At 40.6% G+C, this 12,475-nt stretch overlaps 1 long non-coding RNA gene across 1 annotated transcript in view; it reads left to right on the top strand.

Annotated features, from left to right (window-relative positions):
* The first annotated feature begins 1,141 nt into the window (after window positions 1-1,141).
* LOC116895668 overlaps window positions 1,142-12,475 on the top strand; it is a 31,442-nt gene continuing 20,108 nt past the window's right edge. Inside the window, exons 1-2 of the long non-coding RNA XR_004387299.1 lie at window positions 1,142-1,183; window positions 6,170-6,312. This is a non-coding gene — a long non-coding RNA (uncharacterized LOC116895668). The remainder of the gene's footprint in view (window positions 1,184-6,169; window positions 6,313-12,475) is intronic.

The following is a 12,475-nucleotide window of genomic DNA, read 5'->3' as shown; positions in this document are numbered from 1 at the left end:
GCAGCCTTTCCTTCTTTGCTGTCCATAAATAACTAATTAAATGCATATCCCAATTATAGGCTGACAAATTAATGATGACTTCATTGTATATTCCTTATGGGTTAGTACTATTGGACAGTTCTCATTTTCAAAAGGTTATTTATCTCCACTGAGGCTGACTTTTAGCTGAATGAATATTCTGATTATTTTGATTTATGACTCTGAATTTAATACAATATACTTAGCAATAAAAACAATGAGAAAAATGACTTAATTAGATCTAAATATGTAGATCCTTCATAAATGTCCATAATAAAACACAAAAAACCCAAATTGATTAAAATCAACTTGTAATTTTTATTCTTTACAATTTCCTAGGAAGTGGCGAGAACTAGAACCACATATGTTCTAAACCTGGTACCTTCTTCTGGAATTTGTTTTTAAATAATCCCTTGACAAGATGACCCATTACATATGGCATATATATAAAGTTCTAGAAGACCCTGAGTGAATGAACTGTTTGGCTTACTTATTTATTATCTACTTACTTATTTACATACTGCATGATGACTCCCTCCCGGTCTCCCCTCATAGAGTCCCTCCCCCACAGACCCAAAGACAGTTAAACAAGAAAGAAGACCCAAGGAAAGCGCTTGAATCTCATTTTGAAGTAAGAATAAAATAGTCCTAGGAGGCAGAGGGAGGGAGGGAACTAGGAGGGAGAAGGGAGGGGGAGGAGAATGGAGAACAAGAGCAGGTGCAGAGGGAGACCTGAGAGAGGGCCAGGAGAATGGATGGAAATCTGCAACTTCTGGGGGTGAGGGTGGGGTGGGGTGAATCTCTCAGATATCCCAGAGACCTGGGGTAAGAAAGGCTCCCAGGAGTCAATGTGGGTGAACTGTTTGTCCTTTTTTTTTCTGTTAATTTACAGCACTTTAAAATCATGGTAATCCCCCAATTTTTTTTTTGTCTTGTGATTTTTTTTCTTCTCTTTTTTTTTTCTCATAAAAGTAGAATGAAGAATGTGGGAGAAGGAAGCAAAGCCAAACAACAGCAAACCCCAAGTAGCATGAGGAACAAAAGCCAGCTACAGAAGGAAGGGTGAAATGCAGGCATTGGAGCAGCCAGCGGAAGTAGGCTGGGGTGCTGTGCTGATTTCACTGTCACTGATCTGATGAGATACCAGACGAAGTATCTTAAAGAGGTAAGGGTTTGTTCATTTCCTGGTTAAAGTCGATCACTGACTGATATTATGGCAACAGGAGTGTGAGGATGCTGGTCACATCCCATTCACTCTTACAGAGCAAAGGGTTGGTGCTCAACTCTCTTTCTCTCTTTTATTTAGTCTTGGCCTCCAGCCAATAGCACAGGACAGCTCACATGTTTGGAGGGTCTTCCCAGTTTAATGGATCTAATCTAGAAAACAAGAGATTTTCATGGTGAATTATAAATCCCATCACGCTATCACGCTACACACGCGCGTGCGCATGTGCACACACACACACACAAACACACACACACATACACACAGTATGAAGACTAGAGAACAAGGTAAGTCATGGTAATCCTCTAAATTCCTATTTTGAGCTATAATATTATCATGGCCTATGAAATGGTTTCTTTTTTCTTCTAGTCTTACTGATAATGGCAGGATAAAACTTATTTTTTTCTTTTCTTCTGTGTTCATAATACAGCTACTGGTCGAAGAATCCATACATAAAAATGAAACAAGCTAGTGATGTGGCTCTGTGTGTGTGTGTGTGTGTTTGCATGTGTGTGCATGTGTATGTGTATATGTACATACATGTCATGGTATGTGCGATATGCATATATGTGTGAGTTATAAGACACCTGTAGATCCCTAGGATCCCACAAAAATTCTCAGGCTTGACATCCAGCTCCTTTCTTGCTGAGCCATTTACCTCACTGGCACCCTGCTACAGTTTTAAAAAATATATATTCCCTAATTCAGGACCACTTACTCACAACCACTAATCTCCACTAATACAATTTTGCCTTTTCTGGTATATTACAGATACAGCATCTAACAAGATGTGTGACCTTGAGACTGGTTTTTTATGGACAGCACAATGTGCTTAGTTAGGATCCACCAGTTTTGTTTTCTGCATTGGTAGCTCATCCATTTTCATTCTGGGTAGCATCCCATTAAGGAAAGATTTGTGGAAGGCATTCAGATTGCTTCCAAATTGCACAAGATCATTTGTGGCTATTACAAGTAAATATACCGACAGTATTGTATAAGCATTTATGTAAATGCCATTTTCATTTTTCTAAGGTCTATACCCAGAAGTGAGATTTTTGTGCTATGTAATGATTAACTATTTTTTTTCAGAGTGAGCATTTAAATATGCACAAGCAAGACCTCAAATTTCCAGTTGTACTACATCCTTGTCAGCACTTGGCATTGGATGTTTTATTCAGCTATTTTAATAAATGTGTAGCGGCAACTTGTGGGGGTTTTATTGCTGTGGGTCCAGTCAAGTGATGGTTACCACCTTTAAATGCTCTTTACTCCAATGAGCACTTATGTTTTTCATTATTTATTTATACTTTGACAAGTAGTTGTTAGTGTATTCGTAGGATGCAATGTAATATTTCATGGTAGAGTGATTAAATCAGGCCAACTAATCTAGCACCTTCCATACTCATCCTTGTTATGTGGTGAAAACCTTTGAACCCTACAATTTTGAGGCAATAATTTTTCAGTCATTGTTATTAACTGTGGTCATTTGTGCAAAGTGGATCACTAATTCCCCTCCCCTCCCATATAGATGAAACTTTGACTAACATTTCTCCTTTCCTTGTCAAGTCCACAACCCGCCCTTCTGAAACTGCCAGCTTATAGTCTTTTCTTAGAGTCTACATAGAAGGGAGAGCGGGTGGTATTTGTTGACTTTTCAGAGGGACCTTTGTCAGTTTATGTTTGCTAATATTTGCTCTTAGACTGTAATTTGTGGTTTTTTTCTTGATCCTATTTTCCACAGACAAGATCTTCTCATTCGCTGAAATCCAACTTGTCAACTTCTACTCTCACAAACTGGTTCCTATGTTATTTCTAAGCTCTTTGACAATATCTGAGAGCATTTTCCTGCTTTTAACCCTGAAGGCTTATAATAAATACTGCAAATACGTTTCAGTCAATTTGAAGCTAATCTGTGTTTAAAATAGAGGATTAAGCCTAGTTTCAATATTTTTGCACATTTAATATTATTATAATATATGAAAACTATCTCTCATCTTTGAGTTGTTTTTTAAAATTTTTGCTAAAATCCACCAATCATTATTTTATTCCTGGACAAGTCATTGTCCAGTGCACTGATCTTTGTAGCAATCCTTCTACCAGTAACACACTTTCTTCAAATCACAGAGTTATATCATATGTTATTTGGTAGTGTGCTTTTTGTAGCTTTGTTCTTTTACAATTATATTTACTATTTAGTTCATTATATTTAGTTCTTCTAGTTTGTATATGCTTATAAAATTCTTTTGGGATGTTGGTAAGAATTGCTTTAAATTTATAAAACATTTTTTCTACCATTGGAATTTTGTATCACATCTTCACTTTGTTAAGATTTCCAATCCATAAACATCATATACCTTCTCACTCGTTTACATGGTCTTTTATTTCTTATTAATATATAATTTAATTTATACACGATTTTTAATTTATACACTGGCAGCTTTTAAAGGACGTATGTACAGAAGCATATCATACTTGAGCACTACTTTAGTTGGTACTAAAACTTGGTTTTCTATACTTCACTGTATGTATAGAGAAATATGCCCAGCAGTGGTAACACATGCCTTGAATTCCAGCACTGAGGCTGAGGCAGGTGGATCTCTATGAATTCGAGGCCAGCCTGGTCTACAGAGTGAGTTCCAGACCAGCCAAAACAGGGAAACCCTGTCTCTGTCTGGAGAGAGACAGAGAGAGAGAGAGAGAGAGAGAGAGAGAGAGAGAGAGAGAGAGAGGAGAAGGAAGAGGAGGAGGAGGAGGATAAGAAGAGGAGGAGGAGAAGAAGGAGGAAGAGGAAGAAGAAGAGAAGAAGAAGAAGAAGAAGAAGAAGAAGAAGAAGAAGAAGAAGAAGAGGAGGAGGAGGAGGAGGAGGAGGAGAAAGAGGAAGAAGAAGAAGAAGAAGAAGAAGAAGAAGAAGAAGAAGAAGAAGAAGAAGAAGAAGAAGAAGAAGAAGAAGAAGAAGAAGAAGAAGAAATGAATCCTGTGTCTGTACTTCATGACCTGAAGCCAAGCTAGATGCACTTGGGAATTGTTCATGGAGATTTTGTGACTATGTCATGAATGAACTGAAAGGTCATTCTTAGAAACAAAGTAAAGAGAAATTTGTTCTTTAGAGTCAAGCCATCAGTGAACCATCTTCTCATGTGTTTTTAGATTAATAATCTCATGAGAGAGAACATTCTGAACAATGACCATCCTTCCTCCTATTTACATATTTCTCCTCCCTTTTGCCTGTAGTACATGGTACTTACTTAAATCATCATTAATTTGTAGTTGTACATGACACTTTTAATCGTATGAAGACTAGTCCCCCCTTCTTTTGCTCAAGAATATATTGTAGGGGCTATCCCCCATTTATAAAGGGAGTATGGTTCACGGATATTATGGGATTACCATACTCTTAGCTTCTTAGCTTCCTCACCCCCCGGGTCTTTATAATATATTCATTGTCTTCCTTTCATTTCATAAAGAGAAGAGGTTAATCTAATAGAAGCACAGCTATTTGGATTTGTAAGACAAGGTTTTGGAAGGAACTAGCAAATAATCTTGGAAAGGCAGCAGGCAGGTTATTAGAGCAGCCTGGGTTTCTCATGATCACAGAAATACTGAAACTCATTGCATCCGTTCCCTAGGTGTTCTTTCAGAGACACAAGGCTTTGCTTTGTCTGAACTACAGGAGATAGCTGGGCACAATAATATTTCTAAATGTTTTATTAGAACATCCTGTTGAGACGAGAGAGATTGCAATCTTTTCTCCCACATTATCAAAATCTTGGGGGCAATTTTATGAATGATGGAAGTGGTTTGTTTCTTTGCAGGGAGGTGTCTAGTTGTTAAGGACAAAACAAACCCCAATTATCAGTCACAACTTGCAGGCCAGTGCTATCTCCTATTCCCCCTCTCTCTTTCCTACTGTCCTCTCAATCTTAACCAGTTAATTCCTTCCTCCCTCCTCCTCCTTTTAGTGATCATCAAGCAGACCAGACTGTATGTTCAGTTAAGAAAACTGATTCGATGTACTCTCTTGTACTAGACAGAGAAAGCAGTTAGAGGAAAAGTGTGTGTTACAAGGAAAAAAGGATCTGCATTAGGAAGTTCTAGTCATTGAGTCAATTTGCAATGTCATCTAAAACCCAGCACTGACTGTATCCCAGTGGTCACACTAGCAGCTTAGCAGGTCTCCCGTGCTCTATGTGACCCAGGATAGGGAGGGGTTCCTGTGCCTGGAGGTAGGACTTATCTGGAGAGTAGGAATGGGAGATTTTGTAAAGTGTGACTGACAGAATCGAGCCAGTTAATGGTTTTCTGTCACAAATACGAAGACAACCAGTGGTCTAGAATAAAGGTCATAAATTTGGGGGTGGGGAGGAAGATAATATAAACTATAAGAAAGCCTGAAATTACTGCCAATTGAGAAAACAAGTGGCTCATAAACAGAAGTAGCTAACGGCAGATTATCTCAGGTTTCTTAGGGGCTAATTTATATATTTGTTCAAGGAGGACTGAAAGCAATCTCTGTAATTGTTATCAAAACTCTCCTTAATGGTTCGCTGTCTTGAAAAGTTGCCCTGGTGTCTGCGTAACAGAAACTGGCCAGCCCCGGCCATTGCCCTTTCTAGACCTAGTTTGCAGTGATTATAATTGTAATACTTAGAGCAGCTTCCAAATGTAGCCTTCTGTCCTGATGGGTGCAGAAGCTCAGAAGTAAATCAAGTCGACCTGATAACTCAATCGCCATGCATGCCGGACCGCAGCTATCTCCTGAAGAACGCAATGTTCTCTTCTGTATAATATGTGGCAGGGCAATTGATGTGGGACAGCTGTTAATGAGCTGAGAAGTTTATTTATTAAATATGAATCCTGTTTTAACCATGGAAATAGATCTAAGAGTCTTAGGTTTCCAGTATTAATATCTTGTGCACATATTTGCAGGAGACTGTTTCTAGGTCAAATTAGCACATGCAGGCTGAGATCTGTGCTGGGATGTTTTAAGTTCCAGTGGAAATGTCAGCAGGCAAAGCAGGGGAAAACCAAGATGCAGCTCTGTGACGATTCCACAGTATCCAGACCAGCTGGTATGTGTTTCTAATATCTTTTTCATCCAGATCCCCAGGGTAATGTGAATACCTAACCACATCAAAGCCCCCCTAGATGTGTGCTGTTTTCCTATCCCAGTGAGAGAAATCGCACTTCAGTCTAAGCCAGTGAGTCTCAGTATGCCTTAAATTTACATATGCCACAGACTCAGTAAAATAAAGACAATGCTGTAAGAGTCTATCATTCTAAATTTACCAGAGCTACAGCCCTATGGTAAAATGATGTTTTTGTTCATATAGTCAGAGAGAGAGAGAGAGAGAGAGAGAGAGAGAGAGAGAGAGAGAGAGAGAGAGAGAGAGAAGAGAGAGAATTTTTTTTAAGAGAATTAAAAATCATTTAAAGTGAGAATTACTGTTGGGAAATTTTGAATGTGCTGACACAGGATAAAATTGGTATTTTCTGTGGCTTTTTCTGATTAGTTTTCTAAATTTCCAGGATTGTGAAATTCCAAACCCTAAAGTCCTTCTTGGGAAGTCAGAACGGTTATTGTGGAGTAAGAGAGGCAGTCTTAACTCCACAAAGAGCATAAACCCCAACTTCTCCCTGCAGTATTAAAAGGTATCTAATAAAGTATACTTGGTATGAATTATTCAGTATGTTTCCTAGCCCATCCATGATCTGTGTGTCAGCTGTGTAGAAATTAAGAAACAGGCTGATAAATGGGCCTCCAGAGAATGTAGGCTATAGCAGGGCAGTTTTAACTTCAAATGACTTGGGGTTATACCATTGCCAGACCAGTAAAGAGTTGCAAATTTTGAAAGAACTATGCTCTGAAACATTTTCTTTTGAGATGTCATATAATATGGGAGAGTGTCCCCGAGGTGATTCAACTTGCTTTGTGAAAAGAGCATGTATGAAAGATTTAAAACACTGCTCCAAGTTCAGACTTACTCCCCTGAGAAAAGTGACTTCAAAGTTTTTAAGATGAGAACAAAGATATTCTAATGTTTATATTCAGAAATGCAAATCCAATAGAAATGAATGGAAACATAGCACGCCCAAAATGTACCTATACATACAAGTTGGTTTCTGTTGCCATGGTCAACTCTGAGGGGCAGGGGGAGCAACTTAGACAGGGTCTGGTCGAACGGTTTTCTTTGGATTACATTTGCATGTCATGGTCTGTCATCTAGAGCACAAGGGAAGGAGGTGGATGGAAGAATTTGGAGGCAGGAACTGAACCAGAGACAGTGGAAAAATTTTCTGCCTTGTTTAGCTAATATATATTATATTAAATGTATAATAATTATATTATATATTACAATGTATTATATAAAAATATAATATATCATGCATTATTAATGTATTTATATTATACAATAAGTAAGTTATGTTTATGATATATATTGAATAAATAGTATGTATTATGTTATATAAATAAATAAAACCCAGGCCTATATCTCTAGGGATGACACAATCCAGAGTGTGTTGGTCTCTCTAACACCAATCAGCAATGAAGAAAATCCTCCACGGACATGCCACAATCCAGTCTAATGTAGGCAATTTCTCTTCTGAGAGCCCTCTTCCCAAGTGACTTTGGATTATGTCAAATTGTTGTGTAGCAGTTTTGAGATTGAAACATAACAACCTGCAGGTTAGCTCATTAAGACAAGAAGTAAATAACACAAAAGAGCTTCAGGAAGTCCTTGAAACTGACCAGAATCATTAGGCTCTTTCTTCTTCAAGCATAAATTAGCAAAGACTGTTGAGCATCACATTCAGACAAGCCAATCTGGAAAGAAGACTGTTAGGCAATCTTAGCCACAGCAAGAAGCAGCAACCAGGACCAAGGGTCTGCTACATATGTGGCTGGAGCCATGGGTCTTTCCATGTGTACTCTTTGGTTGATGGTTTATTCCCCCAGAGCTCTGGGTGTCTGGTTGGTTGATATTGTTCTTCCTATGGGGTTGCAAACCCCTTCAGCTCCTTCAGTCCTTCTCTAACCTCTCCACTGGGGCTCATGAGCTCAGTCCAATGGTTAGCTGCAAGCATCCTCATCTGTATTAGTAAGGCTGTGGTAGAGCCTCTCAGGAGACATCCATATCAGGTTCCTATCAGCAAGCACTTCTTGGCATCAGCAATAGTAACTGGGTTTGGTGCTGCATATGCGATGGATCCCCAGGTGGGGCAGTCTCTGGATGACCTTTCCTTCAGTCCCTGCTCCAATCTTTGTCCTTGTATTTCCTCCCTTGAGTATTTTGTTCCCCCTTCTAAGAAGGACTGAAGCATCCACATTTCACTCTTCCCTTTTCTTGAGCTTCATATGGTCTATGAATTGTTTCTTGGGTATTCAGAGTGTTTGGTCTACTATCCACTTATCAATGAGTATATACAATGTGTGTTCTTTTGTGACTGGGTTAACTTCCTCAGGATGATATTTTCTAGTTCCACCCATTTGCCTATGAATTTCATAAAGTCATTGTTTTTGATAGCTGAATAGTACTCCATTGTGTAGATGTACCACATTTTCTGTATCCATTCCTCTGTTGAAGGGTGTCTGGGTTCTTTCCAGCTTCTGGCTATTATAAATAAAGCTGCTATTAGAAGGCTCATTTCTCCAGTGTAGGGGAATGCCAGGGTGTTGAGGTGGGAGTGGGAGCATCTTCATAGAAGCAGGGGAAGGGATGATGAGAAAAGGGGGAAAGGGGATAACTTTTGAAATGTAAATACATAAAATATCCAATGAAAAAAGGAAGCAGCAGCCAGCCACACTGCCAAGAAGAGGCAAAGACAAACCAAATTGCACGGAAGAGGCTCAGACCAACTGATCACCAGGAGAGGACAGTCTCCAACCTGCTGAGGTGCCTGAAGGCCATGCAGTGTGCTCCAGGCTTCCAGATTTTGTGAGCTGTCACCCAGGCTATGTGGGCTGGAGTTATTTATGTTCCTGTTAGTAACCCCTCACTCACATTTCTGTACGCAGCCCCAGTAAAATTCATTGGTTCATCACGTTGGATTTTAGTGGTTTCCATGCTTTGGTCTATTGTAGGGATCCTATCTGAGATGACAGCATGTGTTTGAGATAGTCACACAAAAGACATTTAAAAATGCTAAGCCACAGAATTCATATACACATGTACATGATTTCTTTTACACTGTCAGAAACCTCTAAGCAACAGTGCTAAGTAATACAATAATACAATCACAATCATAATTATAAAATTGGTAGGCCTTTTCTGTCCCTTGGTGATGTTCATATAGGCAGATTAGGCCAAACTGAAAGCAGATATAGGCAAGTTTATTCAGCGCTGCTCCTAGGCAGGTTCAGCAGACCCAAAGAACAGGCCTCAGGAAGCTGTGCACCCTGGCTAGGATGGGGAAGTTTTACAGACTGTAGGTAAAGGGTATTGACGTGTCAGCCATAAGATGGTTTCGTGCCCAAGTCTGGTTTAGGAAGGGATTTGAGTGGCTGGCATCGGGGATGAGGTTGCCACAGCTTCCAGGAATGCTGACCTGGGTTCTTAGAGACTTTCCTTTGTTCAGAGGGTTTTGTTTGGTTATTTATATTTTTGTTGTTTGTTTTGTGCCTTTGGGGTGGGGGAAGGAAGGCAGACAGGGTTTCCTAGCTTGTGCAGGGACAAGCAGGGCTTCCAACTGAAGACAACAATAATCAGTTCGGCCTTCTTGAGTTCGCTGGTCATGGATCAGGTTTTGTGGAAAGTAGTGCCTTCCAGTGAAGATGTGAGGTCCAGCCCTTTCCGTGTCAATGTCTGAAGCTGCACCACCTCTTACAGTCCCTCTGACCTTGATTCCTTTGCACACTGCTCATTACCTGTGTACATCACATGTTTATATATTGGGTATAAAACAGATAGCTCTGAATAATTTGAAAAGACCCAGCTTTTTTGGGTCTGTTTTAAATCAGGTAGCATTCTCTCTTGGTCCCCTTTTCTTTGTTCCTTCCCTCCTTGATCTTGTGTTATTCCCCTTCCTCCCTGTCCCCCTCCTCCTTCTTTACACCCCTCCACCAAGTCTTACACTCTCCCCACAAGCTTTCTCCTGATAGCTAGCTGGAAACTCACTGTGTAGATGAGACTGTCTTTTATGCATTCCTCCTGCCTAAGCCTCCCAAGTGCTGGGCGGGTGGGTGGGAGTCAACAAGCACACTTGGCTATCAGGTGGCTTGCACAGGCGGTGCCAAGAACCAGGTGGACCTTGCCAGGCCTTGTGACCCAGCACTTTGTCCTCTGGCTACACTAGGAACCTATTCCCTTTTTCCTTTGCTTCCTCTAGAGAGGCTTGAGTCTTAGGTCAAGAAGGTCTCAGGCTTTCTGCTTGTTTAAGACTCGATAGCATCATTTGGGGGATGCATTCCTTCTAAAGGGAATTCCTTGACCATTCACTACTCCTCCATTAACCCCAAGCACTTTAATTGGTCTCTGTACAGATTGCATTGAATGTTACCCCATGCATTGTTTGTTTTAGACTCTGAGGTCTTTATGAGCCCTCTGGGGACTAATATTTATTTGCCATTGGAATTTGAGAAAGGAAAGAGCTCGCTGAATTGCTTCTGAAAGCCTTTTCTCTGGGAAACAAAAGCTCACCCCTCGCATTGTGTGAGTGCAGCTTCGTGTATCAGCTCTTTATCCCACACGGCTGCTCTGTTTTCATTACCCAGTCCTCGGAGAAAGGCCTTCTGCTAGAACTAACTTTTTACTGCCATTCTGAGAAGGGCCCAGTTCTCAGAAGAAACTTTTCACAAAGGGGACCCTGAGATTCTGTAAGTGCTTTCCTCCAGCTAATAGTAGGAATATTCCTTAGAGAACATTTGGGGCCTCCTATTTGCATGAATGCATGTGCATTGCAATGTGCATGTGCATGCATTGGGATGGCCCTGAAGCTGGCTTTACAGCTGGATCTGTCTGAGCCTGCCACACTTCATGCTTGTCCTATTTAAATATACCTTCTGCTAGTGACTGTGCTGACTTGTAGGGGCAAAACAGTGAATTAATCATGGTCTCGGTGCCAAAGAAAACTTAACTGCAGCCTCTAAATCTTAGGAGAATAACCATTATTTAAACATAGGACTTAGATATACATTCAAACCCAGGCAGCTACTATTTCTTCAGTAGGAGACACAGAAGGGCCATTGGATAGGATTGGCCTTGCTTTTTGCCTATCTACATGAAAAGTGGTTTCTTTGACAACTTTAACTGCTGTTTGGTCAGAAATTATGAAGCTAATGAAAAAGCTCAATTACTGGTGCTTGTTTTTCCTTTCAAAGCTACTTAAACTTGAACTCGGTGAGTGCTCCTTTTTGCTGGAGATACGTTGAGAACGCCTTTATTCTGTGAACTTGCTCAGCGTCACTCCTTTGCCTGGTCACCTTCCACTGAGCTACGAGGGGTGCTAATGTCAGGGGAGAAGCTCAACACTGGTGGTCCTAATATCAAGGACACAGGAGGTAGGAGACAACGGTTTGAACCTACTCCACACAGGGAGTGCAGCCTAGGGAAACCAAAGTCACATCTAAGATACTTGGCCCCCAACTTCAACCCAACTCTGTTTCTTAACGCCTATTTTGATCAATCAGACAGATCCTCCAGATTATTATTAGCTTTGTTAGGAAGAACTAGGCAGTGAGGAGAGGCCCGTCCTGGCCATCCTCAGATTCTTGTCAGAGCAAATGCACGATGAAAGCCGTAGAGCTCCCATGCCTCTGATATTCAAGGTCATCCTTTTTCTGTTGGATGTGTTGCAGATGTGTTTGCAATTGGCAAGTGTTTGTCCTCACAGGAATGTGACACCTTTTATTTTAGAAAGCCCAGTCTCTGTGTAAAAGGTGGAAGACTTACTTTTGAATATAAGTGATGAAGAAATCGGTTATGTGGAGCTCAAACTTCCAGAGGGTCAGAGTCTGTGACCCTCATGGCAGAGAGAGCAAACAGGCAGGCAGTTGTCAAGGTGCTCGAACAGCAGTTGAGAGCTTATATCTTGATCCACAAGCACAAGGCAAAGAGTGGTAACCGGTAAAGGCATGATGGGTTTTTGAGACCTCGAAGCCTACCCCTAGTCACATACCTCCTCCAACAAGGCCATACCTCCTGATCCTTCCCAAATAGTTCTGCAAACTGTGGATCACAACTCCAAATATTTGAACCTTTAGAGGCCGTTTGTGTTGAAAGCACCACAGACATTTAT

The sequence above is a fragment of the Rattus rattus genome, chromosome 3, assembly GCF_011064425.1.
Source record: "Rattus rattus isolate New Zealand chromosome 3, Rrattus_CSIRO_v1, whole genome shotgun sequence".
In the NCBI taxonomy this organism is placed as follows: Eukaryota; Metazoa; Chordata; class Mammalia; order Rodentia; family Muridae; genus Rattus; species Rattus rattus.
The sequence above is the reverse complement of the archived record's forward strand: the minus strand, read 5'-3'. Positions and strand labels throughout refer to the sequence as shown.